This window comes from Salmo salar, chromosome 06 (genome assembly GCF_965601325.2).
Source record: "Salmo salar chromosome 06, fSalSal1, whole genome shotgun sequence".
In the NCBI taxonomy this organism is placed as follows: Eukaryota; Metazoa; Chordata; class Actinopteri; order Salmoniformes; family Salmonidae; genus Salmo; species Salmo salar.
In genome coordinates, this window is record NC_138296.1 from 47,038,328 (window position 1) to 47,055,868 (window position 17,541).

Genomic DNA, 17,541 nt, shown 5'->3' on the forward strand with positions numbered 1-17,541 from the left:
AGAGAAGGACAGTGCACCGTCTAGCCATACTCCCAAGTACTTGTATGAGGTGACTACCTCAAGCTCTATACCCTCAGAGGTAGTAATAACCCCTGTGGGAAGAGGGGCATTCTTCTTACCAAACCACATGACATTTGTATTGAAGGAGTTCAGAACAAGTTTAAGGGTAGAGAAAGCTTGTTGGACACTAAGAATGTTTGTTGTAGAGCATTTAACACAAAATCCTGGGAGGGGCCAGCTGAGTATAAGACTGTATCATCTGCATATAAATGGATGAGAGAGCTTCCTAATGCCTGAGCTATGTTGTTGATGTAAATTAAAAAGAGCTTGGGGCCTAGGATCGAGCCTTGGGGTACTCCCTTGGTGACAGGCAGTGGTCAAGATGTTCAATCAATGATATTTACAGTGGTCGAAAAAGTACCCAATCATCATACTTGAGTAAAAGTAAAGATACCTTAATAGAAAATGGCTCAAGTAAAAGGGAGTCACCCAGTAAAATACTATTTGAAGAAAAGTCTAAAAGTATTTGGTTTTAAATACACTTAAGTATCAAAAGTAAATGTAATTGCAAAAATATACTTAAGTATCAAAAGTAAAAGTATAAATCATTTCAAATTCCTTATATTAAGCAAACCAGATGGCACGATTTTCCTTTTTTTTTTTACGGTTAGCCAGGGACACATTCAGACATAATTTACAAACAAACCATGTGTTTAGTGAGTCCGCCAAATCAGAGGCAGTAGGGATGACCAGGAATGTTCTATTGATACGTGTGTGAATTGGGCAATTTTCCTGTCCTGCTAAGTACTTTTGGTGTCAGGGAAAATGTATGGAGTAAAAAGTACATGATTTTCTTTAGGAATGTAGTGGAGTCAAAGTAAAAGTTTATAAAAATATAAGTATTAAAGTGAAGTACTGATACCCCCAAAAACTACTTAAGTGGTACTTCAAAGTATTTTTACTTAAGTATTTTTACACAACTGGATATTTACCAAATAGCATGTTGAAGAAAGGCGGAAAATTCAAGATTGTAGTAAAGAAATAGATTGATACATCAAACTTAAACAACAACTATGATAACAAAGGATTTCTACACTGTTTTTCCCCTGACCATGAGCATCGTAAAGTGCTGGCCACAGGGAAGCCTTTCAAACTGAGAATGTAGTGAGTGGGAGGGACCACCAATTACAGTGAGAGATTTCCTTGTAACTGAAATACGGAATGTCACCAAGCTTGCCAGTTTTGCATACTAGACTATCAAGTTAGAATGCTCTTCACCAGTCTACTGTAACCCTCTCCAAAATATAGTTGCTGTCGGTTGACCTCCAAACAATCAACAATTTATTATGGACATTGTAAAATGAGAGGTTTCTATTTACATCAATCCCTATGCTAGTATTATTAATATTTTAATGTGGTAATGTCAGTGCTGTTTTTGCAGACAGAAAATGTATCCCTTCATTGAAAAGAGATTTCACAGAAATACATTTTTTGGTTTATGGCGTAATTCGCAAAATATTATAATTCAAAAGTTTGGGGTCACTTAGAAATGTCCTTGTTTTTGAAAGAAAAGCAAATTTTTTGTCCATTAAAATCAATTTGATCAGAAATACAGTGTAGACATTGTTAATGTTGTAAATTACTATTGTAGCTGGAAACAGCTCATTTCCTATGGAATCTCAAATCAAATCAAATGTATTTATATAGCCCTTCTTACATCAGCTGATATATCAAAGTGCTGTACAGAAACACAGCCTAAAACCTCAAACAGCAAGCAATGCAGGTGTAGAAGCACGGTGGCTAGGAAAAACTCCCTAGAAAGGCCAAAACCTAGGAAGAAACCTAGAGAGGAACCAGGCTATGAGGGGTGGCCAGTCCTCTTCTGGCTGTGCCGGGTGGAGATTATAACAGAACATGGCCAAGATGTTAAAATGTTCATAAATGACCAGCATGGTCAAATAATAGTAATCACAGTGAACAGGTCAGGGTTCCATAGCCGCAGGCAGAACAGTTGAAACTGGAGCAGCAGCACGGCTAGGTGGACTGGGGACAACAAGGAGTCATCATGCCAGGTAGTTCTGAGGCATGGCCCTAGGGCTCAGGTCCTCCGAGAGAGAGACAGAAAGAAAGAAAGAGAGAATTATAGAGAACATACTTCAATTCACACAGGACACTGGATAAGACAGGAGAAATACTCCAGCTATAACAGACTGACCCTAGCCCCCCGACACATAAACTACTGCAGCATAAATACATGGGCGTACAGAGGCCCATTGGAAGCAACCATCACGCCTGTGTTCCAATGGCATGTTGTGTTAGCTAATCCAAGTTTATCATTTTAAAAGGCTAATTGATCATTAGAAAACCCTTTTGCAATTATGTTAGCACAGCTGAAAACTGTTGTGCTGATTAAAGAAGCAACAAAAATGGCCTTCTTCAGACTAGTTGAATATCTTGAGCATCAGCATTTGTGGGTTTGATTACAGGCTCAAAATGGCCAGAAACAAAGAACTTTCTTCTGAAACTCATCAGTCTATTCTTGTTCTGAGAAATGAAGGGTATTCCATGCGAGAAATTGCCAAGAAACTGAAGATCTCGTACAAAGCTGTGTACTACTCCCTTTACAGAACAGCGCAAACTGTCTCTACCCAGAATAGAAAGAGGAGTGGGAGGCCCCAGTGCGCGCACACACACACACACACACACACACACACACACACACACACACACACACACACACACACACACACACACACACACACACACACACACACACACACACACACACACACACACACACACACACACACACACACACACACACCTCTTATAACTCCTATACCTGATGACAATGAGCAACCACATGATGCTTTTGATGAATTGGAAAATTGTGTTATAAATCAGAGGTGGGGATGGTACCATAGTAGAGCTAATTCAGCTCTATTGAAATTCCAGAAAACCCTCAACCTCATCCTCATATTCTGTACTTTTATGTGCAAAACAACCATTTTTATGGTATTACCAACATCAGAGCTTTCTTAGGAGCACAATATTTGTGTCCATCCTGTCATTCAGGCTACAGCCGGCGGGGGGGGGGGGGGGGGGAGACCCTTGTCTTTATAACTGTTCAGTGTGCCAGGACGAAAAATGTCCGATGCAGCCCTTACACCTAACACCCTGTGAGGATTATCATCGTACATGTCGTTCCACCTACTGCTATGAAAAACACAAAATTTAAACATGGCACCCCAAGGCATATAAATCTGTAAGCAGTTGTGACATTAACAAGAAATGTCCAAAATGCCATTGCAATTACAACCTTAAAATAGACAACCCCCAACCTCACGCATGTGGTATCATACGCTGCCCAATCTGTAAAGGGGCTTTGAAAAGTAGAGACACTGAAGTGGTTCAAGTGGAACATGAGTGCTATATTCAGCCCTTGGCTGAAGATGAACATTCAGAGAAATATGTGTTTTATGACTTTGAGAGTAATCAGGAATCAGGGGTTCATTTGCCTATTTTTGTATCTACCATGACTTTCAAGGGTGAAAAGAGGGCCCCAATTGTGCACTACTATTTCTAAAGAGAAAACAGAAAACCCCAGTACAAAAACTTCACATTTGTAGCTCATAATTCCTATCTTCTTTTGAACCCCTTGATACAACAAGGCGTTGCACCCAGGGTCATAGCCAACGGTAGTAAAATCTGGTGTTTTGTAGACCCCGCCTTCAACCAGAGATACATTGACAGTTTACGTTTCTTACCCATGAGATTGGCTCAAATGCCAGAGGCCTTGGGTTTTGAAAACTGTGTGAAAGGTTGGTTTCCTCATTTCTTTACATCTGAGGAGGAATTATATTGGAGCTTATCCAAGTCCCAAAATGTACGGGTGTGATTAAATGTCTCCTAAAGAGCGAGAGAGATTCATGACATGGTATGAGACAGTACGTCATAATACCTTTGATTTCCATAAAGAGATGGAATTATACTGTGACAATGATGAAGGGTGCCTAAGATTCAGAGAAGAGGTAATCAGGGCATTGACCCCTGGAGTTATACAACTATTGCACCGGCATGCATGAAAACCTATCGTACACACTTTTTATCTCCAGCATCTATACCTATTCCATCGCCTGACAACTACCGCCGACAATTCAAGTCATACTCTAGCGGGTCCATTCAATGGTTGGACTACTTGGCCCAGGCTAAAACATTTTTATCCAACATGCTTTGAATAAAAGGGGAAAAAAAGATTGGACCCTACCTTGTAGATGGTTACACACATCTTGACGGTGTTGAGACAGTGTATGAGTACAACGGTTGTTTCTTCCACGGTTGTAAATCTTGCTTTGTGCCCCAGGCCATGTGTGTCTTAACCCAAAAGACTTTTGGGGATATGTACCAGGAGTTCCAAGACAAATTGGAATCTTTACAGGCTGCTTATGGGGTGAGCGTTACGGTTATCTGGGAACATGAGTGGACAGAACTCAAAAAGTCTGATCCTCATGTTCAAGCTTTTCTTTCCACCGTTGACATACCCAAATCCCTGGAACCCCGCCAGTCCTTGTATGGAGGTCGTATCACTGCTTTGACATTACGGTATATAATACAACCTGATGAGAAAATTGGATATGTAGATTTTTACATCCCTTTATCCTCATGTAATGAGTTCCTCTTGTTATCCTATGGATCATCCTGAAATTATTCACAGTGACTTTGACTTATCACAAAACTATTTTGGTCTGATAAAAGCAACTGTTTACCCTCCCCGGGGTTTGTTTCTGCCAGTGTTGCCTTACAAGGGACCTCAAGGGAAACTTTTCTTTCCCCTTTGTCGCACCTGCAGTGAAAACAACAACCAGGAAAAGCCTTGTGATCATTCAGATCAAGAAAGAGCTCTGACCGGTGTATGGGTCACCGTTGAATTCTCTAAGGCTATAGAGGAGGGGTATCGTGTGGCCAAAATCTTTGAATTGTGGAACTTTTCCAGGAAATCAGACACTCTTTTAAAGAGTACATCAATACCTTCTTGAGATGCAAGCAAATGGCTTCAGGGTATCCTGCATTAGTCACAGATCAAGAGAGCAAGTGTAACCGATGTGAAATGGCTAGTTAGTTAGCGGTGGTGCGTGCTAATAGCATTTCAATCGGTGACGTCACTCGCTCTGAGACCTGAAGTGGTTGTTCCCCTTGCGTTGCAAGGGCCACAGCTTTTGTGGCACGATGGGTAACGATGCTTCGTGGGTGTCAGTTGTTGATGTGTGCAAGGGTCCCTGGTTCGAGCCCAGGTTGGGGCGAAGAGAGGGACGGAACCTACACGGTTACATTGATGCTGTTGACCCGGATCATTGGTTGCTGCGGAAAAGGAGGAGGTCAAAAGGGGGGTGAGTGTAACCGATGTGAAATGGCTAGTTAGTTAGCGGTGGTGCGCGCTAATAGTGTTTCAATCGGTGACGTCACTCGCTCTGAGACCTGAAGTGGTTGTTCCCCTTGCGGCTTTTGTGGCACGATGGGTAACGATGCTTCGTGGGTGTCAGTTGTTGATGTGTGCAAGGGTCCCTGGTTCGAGCCCAGGTTGGGGCGAAGAGAGGGACGGAACCTACACGGTTACACAAAGATAGATACATTCAGGACTATCATGAAAAAGAAGGCATACGTCTTGACCCTGACAGAATAGAGGTCAACAAAACCAAAAGAAATCTGTCAAAATTGTATTTAAATTCGCTTTGGGGGAAATTATCCCAGAGAAGTAATATGCTAACAAAGTCGATCATTAAAAATCCCGAAGAATTTATGTAATTTGTTTTTTCAGACCAATATGGAATTTCACATTTTTCATTCTTGTGTCAAGACATTGCCCTGGTGCAATGGAGACGTAACAAGAAGTGTGTGTTTCTTGCAGCATTTACCACGGCCTATGGTCGACTTGAACTATACACCCTCATGGAGCAGTTGCAGAGGAGGGTTCTTTATCATGACACAGACTCTGTGGTCTATGTAAGCAAACCTGGTGATTGGAACCCCCCCGCTTAGCAACTATCTGGGTGGTTTAACGAGTGAACTCGAAGATGGTGACCATATCATAGAGTGGTCATCCTGTGGCCCCAAAAGCTATGCTTTTAGGACTGAAGACAATCACGTGTTGTTGAAAGCAAAAGACGTGACTCAAAATGATGAAAATGCCCCCCGTGTAAACTTGGAATCAATCAAATGCTTAGTCGAAGGGTACATAAACGACCGGAATAGTGAATGAGAAATTGTAAGCTCCTACAAAAAGATTGTTAGGGATAAAAAGGGGTTCCATCTACGTAATGCCCCACTTACTAAAATATTCCGGGTAGTCTATGACAAGAGATTACTTTTACCTGACGGGACCACCTTGCCCTTTGGTTACTGACTTATGTTACAAGCCCAGTGTGTCTTAACCCTTAAGATATAATGGTTGCTGTAGAAGGTTTTGATCCCAGGTTGCAACTACCATTTTCGGCCGTAATCGCAGGCCCATCCAATAGCGGTAAAACTTGTTTTGTAAAAAGTATTTTTGAGAATTCTGAACATGTATTATCTCAGAAACCTGACAATATTGTGTGGTGCTATTCATGTTATCAACCTTTGTATGATGAGTTGTTGAAGAAAATAAAATCAAGTTTGTTGAAGGAATACCCGCATCCCTGTCTGATGAGGAACTTTTACCTCATAAATACAATCTGCTGGTTTCGGATTATATGCTTTTTGCCGGTAGTGAACATCCTGAAATAGCATGAGCTTTTACTCAATATACTCATTATCGAAACCTGTCCGTGCTTTACTTGGTACAAAATGTGTTTCACCAAGGTAAAAATAGCCGTACCATTAGTCTGAACGCCAATTACTTGATTTTGTTCAAAAACCCTAGAGACAAACTACAAATAAACATTCTTGCTCAGCAGATGTACCCTGGAGGAAATCCTACTTTATGGAAAGATATGAGGACGCTACCAAAGCAAAATGTTCTTATTTAATCGTTGATTTAAAATCAAATACTCCAGTGACATCTCCGGTCCAGGATTGAATCCCTATGATAAGGTCCAAAAATGCACAAACCTCTTGCAAAGGTATTTGGCCTTGGTAAAATAATGTGAGAGACCAACCATTTATCGCTTTCCCTACTGAAACCCTTAAAGGATGAAGGGCATAGAGAGAGCTATGCCCATGTAATGCCTGGACCGGAGATGTCACGTCCTGACCATAGAAATCTGTTATTTTCTATGGTAGAGTAGGTCATGGCGTGACAGGGGGGTTTTCTAGTTTAGTTTTTCTATGTTGTTATGTTCTAGTTTTGTATTTCTATGTTGGGTTTTGTTTGGGATGATCTCCAATTAGAGGCAGCTGGTCATCGTTGTCTCTAATTGGAGATCATACTTAAGTAGGTGTTTTTCCCACCTGGGTTTGTGGGAGATTGATTTTGAGTTAGTGTTTCACCTCTGCGTCACGGTTTGTTGTTTTTTTGTTCTTTAGTTATGTGTATGTATTGCATAGTTTCACAGTGAAAATAAAATGTGGAACGACACACACGCTGCACTTTGGTCCGCTCCTTCCTACGACAACCGTGACAGGAGATCTTACCGGTTGAAGATCAAATGCATGTTGAAGACGATGTTATACATGACATGTTGACACATGTTCCAGCACATAACAGGAAAAATGTTAGATACATTATGAACAAAATAAAAGACTCAAAGGGGGCCGCTGCTTGGAATGACAAAGGAGAGTTTATCTTTCAGGGGGATGTTGTCAGGGGTTCTCATATGATGGACTTTAAAAGTACCACAGCATCCCACAAGATTGCTGATGACAGAAGACCTCCTGGTTGGCGTCAGTTTCTTAAAGCCCTGGCAGTCCTCAACATTCCACTCTCAGGTGTACCAAACTATAAGCTTCACCAATAGATTCAAACTTTAAAACAAAACCCTTCAACGAGCTACAGCACTCCTAAAGATGTTCTTGGAACCCCTCCCCCTTTGAAAGGGCAAAAAATAACTCATTTATGGATGAGTCCTCACCCCTGAACGCCTCCGGACCTTTTCCTAATCCTGATCTCTCAGGGTGGTTAGACTTTTGAATGACTTTTCATTAAATTAAATGTAACATTTGTGACATTTTTTAAACATTTGACGTGTGCATACACCTTGATTATAGGGTCTTAAAGGACACACACTTAAACACGTTTGATATTTTCTAACAAAAAAATCTACGGTGCTATCATTACTTCTTAAATCATCATTTTAAAGAGACATAACATCTTCAAAAGAAACTCCACGGGCTCTTTGGCATAGGTAGAATACACAGTGTTGACCACATGTAGTTGAAAGGTTATCTTGTACTTGTTTGATGCTGTAGTAGATCTTTGATCCATTTTTGTTCAAAAACTGTTTAATAGATGGGGGGGAAATGTGAAAATCCGGGGGGAAATCCATAGGAATAAAAAAAAGTTGAGATTTTGTTCACAATGTTCACCAGGCATGTGTTTAGGATGGGTATTTGACAATAAACATGACCGGTCGATCCTTCCATTTCTAAATAGGTAGTTCATCACAGGCCCATACTCCACAAAATTGTTTTCCAATCAAGCAGCTCATGAGATCTTCTAACTCTTGGGTATTCATGTTTTTGCTCAATGATCCTAAATATCTTCATTAATAATCCACTAAGACTTGTCTTTGGGCATTCACTTCCAAGATTGAATCAGAGCATGCATAAACAATCATACTAACTGTACAAGCTAAAGGTGTACAGAAACACATTTCCAGCTTGAGGTTCCCTTGGGACACCACAGACAGATTTCCTGAGGTGTCATCATCCGGTGATAAATTGAAAGCATAACATGTGTAACCCTCTGCAAAATCATTTATGTCAATAGGTAAAGAGAGATCTTTTAGATGCTTCCCTGTAGCCAGGAATAGACTGTAAAATTCTCGCACAGATATGTTGTTTTTGAATTGTGGTTGGAAGGCCTTAGTGGGGACCTGACGTCCATCCTGACAGAGAACTACAAACTCTACATTGAAATGCTGAAAATTAAAGGGGTTTTATGTAAGCTGCCTGTATTAAAGGCATGATCAACCAAGCCTATAACAATGTAGCGGGGTAACGGACCTAAAAACAGGTTTTCTTGACTGCAGATTCTACTCCCCACAGGTATGCTGAATGTTTTCATGGTAATACTTTGGAGAGGGTAAAGGGCATTTCCTTTCATCAAAGCCTGTGAATGACCCAGACGAACTGCTGGAGATAGACACTTTTTTAATAAAAAGCGTAGCCCTCAACACTTTTAAACTAAAGTCACCGTCTTGGGCAGACATCAGACAAAACTCATCCTTGGCCCACCGAATTTAAGAGTAAACTTTCTTGAAAGAAAATATCAGAGTGTATAGGCCATAGCAGATGAAACCCTCGAAATTCTGCACAGTAGCGAGCACGTGTCTCCAGTCCTTTGTTTTCACCGGTGGTAGGGTCTATGTCTTCCATAGATGCTCCTGCAGTATCCTTGCTAAACAGCCCAGCGCTGAATTGTGTCTTCAGAGGAGTTTAGTAAACATTCCAGGATAGCCCTATAAGGATAGGTGGCACTGCATTGACTGATAAGGCATTCACCCAAAGTCACATCCACTTGGGAGAAGATGGTCACCAAGGGGTAATTAATGAGGCTCACCTTGGCATCATTTGCAATATTAGTACCACCTCTTTTGGTCACTTTGAGACGTAAATGTAATAAGGTGTTGTTGAGGTCCAGGTAGTTCTCACCATGGCTTGGGATGAAAAACTCTATAGGTCCATTGTCTGTAATGGCCGAGAGTGGGGCCATCTCCACATAACAGGACCTATCTTTTGAAAATTGGGTTAAGGGGGCCGTGAAAAGAACGAGCTCTGTCTTTATAGCTTCAGAGGACATGCGATGTAAAAGAGCCATGTTGCTTGTTCTTTTAGAAAATGCTTCTGAGTATTATTTTTTCAGTTTTTGGTCAAGACCTCCTCACTTTACGTCGTCTTTGACTTACTGAGTTTATTTTAACGGTTAACCTCCGCTTTTTAAGGGCCGGCCTACGCCTTATACCCGGAGGTCTCTTTTTTGGTCTTCGAGACAACAGCATAAGACTTCTTCATGCTCAGGATCTGATGACGCTCGTCTAGTCATAGCATTAGCCACCACCTCACTTACTATATTTTTGGCTGCTGATTTTAAATGAGGTTTGGCTATGCTAAGGCCTCTCTTCATAAATGGTAAAAGCATCCTAAAGAGGTTACAAAATATACCGCCTATTCCCGAATCATACATGGTAGGGGTTCCATGATAACCGGGTAATCCATTACCCACTTGATCAACATAGTACGATACATATCGGTAAGGGTCGAGATGGTGGTGGTGTACCATAACCATTTTAATTTATGTATTGTGTTTATAAAATATTTACATTTATATTTATATATAAATAATACTAATAATAATGAATAGGGTTGTAGTTCAATAGTATTTTCATATGGTTCAGGGTTAGGAGGCTGTTCAACTCAAAAATTATCCTCTCTAGAGTTCTATAGAATCCTTTTTTAAGCTTTATAAGCTTTGGGGGTTCAGATGTCCTTTTACAATAAAAATCGCGGTCCTTATCCTTGATATTAAACCAACTATGGGGGTATGTAATCTCGCTGAGACCTACTTCCCAGGCCTCTGATAACTATATAGGCTTTGGAAAATTGGTTGTACAATTCAAACTTTTGTTGTTCCTATATATATCTGCAGATGCATTACTGGGGAGAGTCAGGTAAAATCCACTGTGCTCCATGATGCACTCCTGTGTACACCCGAATGGAGGTGTTTTTATCCTGCATGAGGGTTTAAGTTAACCCCCACTGTCTCCACCACTTCGTCTTCTAATACCCTGTTGAATTGTTGAACTTTTGTGGACAGTTTTTCCAACATATATATATTACAACGCCCATTTTTTTTAACCCTTTTCTCTCTTTTGATCCAGAATCTCCTCCACGTGAAAGACTTTGTCTTTACCCATCTTTACCTTCTGGAGTTCCTTCTCATAAAAGGAACACTCTATAAGCTCCCCATCATAATCTTTTAACTTGTAGACCGGAGGTATACGTGGTAGACATTCGGTAACTGTGAACAGCTCATCGCAGTAACCTTGCTCATATTTTTTGTTAAAAACACCCCTCAACTTGGATATATGTACCAAGTCCCCCACTATGAATTTGAAATAAAACATTTTCTTACGGTGAAGGGGGAACAAACCATACAGATCTTTAAAGACCTGAAAAGAATTTTCAGAAGAGACCTCGGAGGGTTTCATCCATAAACTCTTATGGTAGCTGCAGTTATAACCCTTTACTAAATCTTGAACTATAACCACATATCTATGGGTGTTGTGAGCCGTAAAGTATTTCCACATCCTCTCCTTTAAAGTTCTGTTAAAGCGTTCAACAAATGAAGCTTTCAAATCCAAACCTGTAGAAAAATGTACAATATTGTGCTTCTTCATGAGTTTCTGAAAAGTATTATTAAAAAATTCTTTACCGCCGTCAGTCTGCACTTTCTTGGGTGCTCCTCCTTCCTCCAAGATAGAGTCAAAGGCCCGGGTCACCTCTGCCCCACTCTTATTTTTTAAGACCCTTACAAATGCTCTTTTAGAAAAAAATATCTATAACCGTTAGCATGTATCGATTTCCATCATTTTTATCAGCAAGTGCCTGCATGTCACATAGATCCGCCTGAAACTGGGACATGGGATGAGTAGAAAAAACTCTATTTCGTGGAAATTGTTTTCGCACAGGTTTATGCAGAGTGTAAGCATCCTGCTCTGCTAGCCAATCATTCACTTGAGCATCACCTAACCTGCTACATGTTTCTTCAGCTATAGCTCTCGGGAGCCTCTCCTTCCCCCCCAAATACCCTGGGTTAGAGGGGATATAATATGTTTTTCATCATCTGCTCCGCCATCCTTCTTGCCTCTCTGATGTACATTAACATTAATGAGCCCCTTTCAAATTTAATTTAAATTTTTGCATACATTTTTTTAAGTATTAAGTATCCAGACAATTCAGGATACGTAGCAAGATATTAGTACCCGTTTTCTCAATGACCCATGCATGCAAAACATGGTATACTTGGTTTACATTTACAGGCTTATATCACTGAATTGTTAAAACACATACATCCGTTATATAAGTACATAAACAAAGAATATGATAGATACTCTGGTACAATTAAATGATGGTTCCTCCCCAGTCCGGTACATCCTGTGTCTTCTCCTCGCACTCGCCCTGAAGTGCGTGTCCCCAGTCCGGTACGTCCTGTGTCTCCTCCTCGCACTCGCCCTGAATTGCGTGTCCCCAGTCCGGTACGTCCTGTGCCTGCTCCTTGCACTCACCCTGAAGTGCGTGCCCCCAGTCCGGTACGTCCTGTGCCTGCTCCTTGCACTCGCCCTGAAGTGCGTGTCCCCAGTCCGGTACGTCCTGTGCCTGCTCCTCGCACTCGCCCTGAAGTGCGTGTCCCCAGTCCGGTACGTCCTGTGCCTATTCCCCGCACTCACTCTGAAGTGAGTGTCACCAGTCCGGTGCCACCTGCACCGGCTTCACGCACTAGACCTCCAGTAAGCATTCACAGTCCAGAGCGTCCGGCGATGGTTCACAGTCCAGAGCTTCCGGCGACGGTCCACAGTCCGGAACCTCCAGCGACGGTCCACGGTCCGGAACCTCCAGTGACGGTCAACGGTCCGGAACCTCCAGCGACGGTCAACGGTCCGGAACCTCCAGCGACGGTCAACGGTCCAGAGAGTCCAGGCACTGCGTCCAGTCCAGCTCCAGGGCCGGAGCTTTCTTTTGCGCCGGTGCCCAGACCAGGCACGGCATCCAGTCCCACTCCAGGGTCGGAGCTTTCCTCTGCGCCGGTGCCCGATCCAGGCACGGCGTCCAGTCCCGTTCCATGGCAGGAGCCTTCCTCTGCGCTGATGCTCAGTCCAGGCACGGCGTTCAGCCCGGCGCCATGGCCGGATCCGGGGTCTGGGTGGGGGCTACGACCCGCACCGGAGCCGCCACCGACACTAGTCACCCCCCTACCCTCCCCATCTGGTTTCAGGTTATGTGACCGGAGTCCGCATCTTTGGGGGGGGGTACTGTTACGCCCTGACCATGGAAAGCCCTCGGTTCTCTATGGTGGTGAGGTCAGAGCGTGACTAGGGGTGTGTTCTAGTTTTCCTATTTCTATGTTGGTGTGCTTGGTATGGTTCCCAATTAGAGGCAGCTGGTAATCGTTGCCTCTAATTGGGGATCATATTTAGGTAGCCGTTTTTCCACCTGTGTTTGTGGGATATTGTTTTGTGTTTGTGCATGTGCACCAAGTAGTCACGTTTCGTTGTTCGTTTATTGATTTATTGTTTTTGCTTAAAGTTTCACTTTGTTATTAAAGAGATGTGGAACTCAATTCACGCTGCGCCTTGGTCCGCTCATTACGACAATCGTGACAGGTTGTAGTATATGGGGCTTTGGTGACAAAACGGATGGCACTGTGATAGACTGCATCCAATTTGCTGAGTAGAGTGTTGGAGGCTATTTTGTAAGTGACATCGCTGAAGTCAAGGATCGATCGGTAGGATAGTCAGTTTTACGAGGGTATGTTTGGCAGCATGAGTAAAGGATGCTTTGTTGTGAAATAGGAAGCCGATTCTAGATTTAATTTTGGATTGGAGATGCTTAATGTGAGTCTGGAAGGAGAGTTTACAGTCTAACCAGACACCTAGGTATTTGTAGTTGTCCACATATTTTAAGTTAGAACCATCCACAGTAGTGATGCTGGACGGGTGGGCAGGTGTGGGCAGCAATCGGTTGAAGAGCATGCATTTAGTTTTACTTGCATTTAAGAGCAGTTGGAGGCCACAGAAGGAGAGTTGTATGGCATTGAAGCTCGTCTGGATGTTAGTTAACACAGTGTCCAAAGAAGGGCCAGAGGTATACAGAATGGTGTCACCTGCGTAGAGGTGGATCAGAGAATAACCAGCAGTAAGAGCGACATCATTGATGTATACAGAGTCGGCCCGAGAATTGAACCCTGTGGCACCCCCATAGAGACTGCCAGAGGTCCGGACAACCGGCCCTCGGATTTGACACACTGAACTCTGTCAGAGAAGTAGTTGATGAACCAGGCAAGGCAGTCATTTGAGAAACCAAGGCTGTTGAGTCTGCCGATAAGAATGTGGTGATAGTCAGAGTCGAAAGCCTTGGCCAGGTCGATGAATACAGCTGCACAGTATTGTCTCTTATCGATGGCGGTTATGATATCATTTAGGACCTTGAGCGTGGCTGAGGCACACCCATGACCAGCTCAAAAAACAGATTGCATAGTGGAGAAGGTACGGTGGGATTCGAAATGGTATGTGATCTGTTTGTTAACTTGGCTTTCGAAAACCTTAGAAAGGCAGGGTAGGATAGATATAGGTCTGTAGCAGTTTGGGTCTATGAAGAGGGGGACGACCGCGGCAGCTTTCTAATCTTTGGGGATCTCAGACGATACGAAAGAGGTTGAACAGGCTAGTAATAGGGGTTGCAACAATTTCGGCAGATAACTTTAGAAAGAGAGGGTCCAGATTGTCTAGCCCGGCTGATTTGTAGGGGTCCAGATTTTGCAGCTCTTTCAGAACATCAGCTATCTGGATTTGGGTGAAGGATAAATGGGGGAGGCTTGGGAAAATTGCTGTCGGGGGTGCAGGGCTGTTGACCAGGGTAGGGGTAGCCAGGTGGAAAGCATGGCCAGCCGTAGAAAAATGTTTATTACAATTCTCAATTATCGTGGATTTATCGGTGGTGACAGTGTTTCCTAGCCTCAGTGCAGTGAGCAGCTGGGAGGAGGTGCTCTTATTCTCCATGGACTTTACAGTGTCCCAGAACTTTTTGGAGTTTGTGCTACAGGATGCAAATTTCTGTTCGAAAAAGCAAGCCTTTGCTTTCCTAACTGCCTGTGTATATTGGTTCCTAACTTCCCTGAAAGTTGCATATCACGGGGGCTATTCAATGCTAATGCAGAATGCCACAGGATGTTTTTGTGCTGGTCAAGGGCAGTCAGGTTTGAAGTGAACCACGGGCTACATCTGTTCCTGGTTCTACATTTTTGAATGGGGCATGCTTATTTAAGATGGTGAGGAAAGCACTTTTAAAGAATTACCAGGCATCCTCTGCTGACGGAATGAGGTCAATATCCTTCCAGGATACCCAGGATATGTTTTGACTGGAACGATATGGTTGTTAGTGTTTGTTTAAGATAGAAACCGAACGTTTTGATAGCTTGTTTAGTTTAAATTGAAAGAGTTGTTAGTGTTTAAGATGGAAACCGAACGTTTTGATAGCTTGTTTAGTTTAAATTGAAAGACAGATTCATTCAAAAATAATAGAGAGGCGAATTCGATAAAGTACGTTGTTTGTGGTCTAAATGGCCTGCTTAAAGAATATATAGAGAATGGGAGATGTATTTGAATGACGGAATCAAGGAAAAGGCAGTTACCTAAATTTAATGAATTAGAAGGAGCGGATAGGTAATTGCGATAGAATTGTAACCACCGAAAAGTGTTTATTTTTATGCTAAAAGAGTTGAAAGAAGTATTTTATAAATTTGGCGATATACATGGTATTTTTAAAAGTCTTGGACATTTCATAAGAGTGAAGCCGAAAGAGAGATAAAGTTGTAACATTGGTTTTAATCTTACGATAGAGGTAAGGCAGAAAGTTGTTTGAAAAGAGGTCATGTTTTTCCCTACGGGTTAAAAGAGGAGAGTTGGTTGTGAGCACTGGACTATATGTGGCTGGAAGCGATTCTGGTCTAAATAATGGAATCGTAAAAGTTTTGTGATAAATTCTGGTTATTGATTCGTGGTTTGATTGTTTAGTAACACCAGTGAATTGAACGTTGCATGGAAAAATGTCAAGTCAGTAAAGTGAATTGCAAGTTAAGTTAATTTTATTTTTACAGGGACGGTGCACATTAAACACAGTTGTGTGTATAATGGCAGGGTATTCCTTAGCAAACAGAATGGGCCTGTTTGCAGACAAACTGAAGGGGTTTTAAGGTTGTAAGCAAGCTTGGGACAAATTAGTCAAATAGTACGTTAAATATGGGAGTTTCATAGATTGGAAGTACAGTATTGTATCCAAGGGAAGTGTATGTTTACATTTACATTTACATTTTAGTCATTTAGCAGACGCTCTTATCCAGAGCGACTTACAGTAGTGAATGCATACATTTCATAATTTTTTTTCTCCCTACTGGTCCCCCGTGGGAATCAAACCCACAACCCTGGCGTTGCAAACACCATGCTCTACCAACTGCTCTACCAATGTTCAATTAAAGTACACAGAACCATCGAGGAAGTTTAAAACGAATGATTAATGATTTGAGAAAGTACAGTGGAATTATTATTAGGTTTGGTTTGTAGTTAACGTTTGGGTTTCTGAATCGGTGTAGTATAAGGAATGATGACCAAATGTTCGTGGTTATTTTATGGAAAAAGGAGCGCTTAGCTCTCTTTGGGAAAAATTCCTAGGGACAGGATATCTTAACCTGTTGGGGCTATGGGGCAGTATTTTCACGGCCGGATAAAAAACGTACCCGATTTAAACTGGTTACTACTCTTGCCCAGAAACAAGAATATGCATATAATTAGTAGATTTGGATAGAAAACACTCTAACGTTTCTAAAACTGTTTGAATGGTGTCTGTGAGTATAACAGAACTCATATGGCAGGCCAAAACCTGAGAAGATTCCATGCAGGAAGTGCCCTGTCTGACAATTTGTTGTCCTTCTGTTGCATCTCTATCATCATTACAGCATCTGTGCTGTTACGTGACACTTTCTAAGGCTTCCATTGGCTCTCTAAAGCGTTCAGAAAGCGGAATGACGTGTCTCCTGTCTCTGGGCAAAGTACAGCAGCAGAGTTTGTAAGTGGCCTGCCTGAGGACAGTGAGACTGAGATGCGCGTTCACGAAACTTCTCCATTTTTTCTTTCAGTCTTTGAATGAATACAACGTTGTCCGGTTGGAATATTATCGCTATTTTATGAGAAAAATAGCATAAAAATAGATTTTAAACAGCGTTTGACATGCTTCTAAGTACGGTAATGGAATATTTTGAAATTTGTTGTCACGAAATGCGCTCGCGCATTACCCTTCGGATAGTGACCTGAACGCACGAACAAAACGGAGGTATTTGGATATAACTATGGATTATTTGGAACCAAAACAACAAGTATGGATTGATGCATATTTATTGTGATCATTCATGATGTTACTCACTTGACCGTGAAATCATCTGCTGCCAGCTTGGCGTTGTCAATGCTGAGGTAGATTCCACCGTTGATGCGTGTGGCATCCTGGATCTGAAAGAGAAAATTACGTTTTGGAGTTGAACAGTTTTATTTGGAGCGAATGGATGAATGGAGCTATAAACTTGATCGGATTTTGAGGCAGTTTTGGGTATGTTAGTGTGTCTGACAATGGACCAGTGATCAA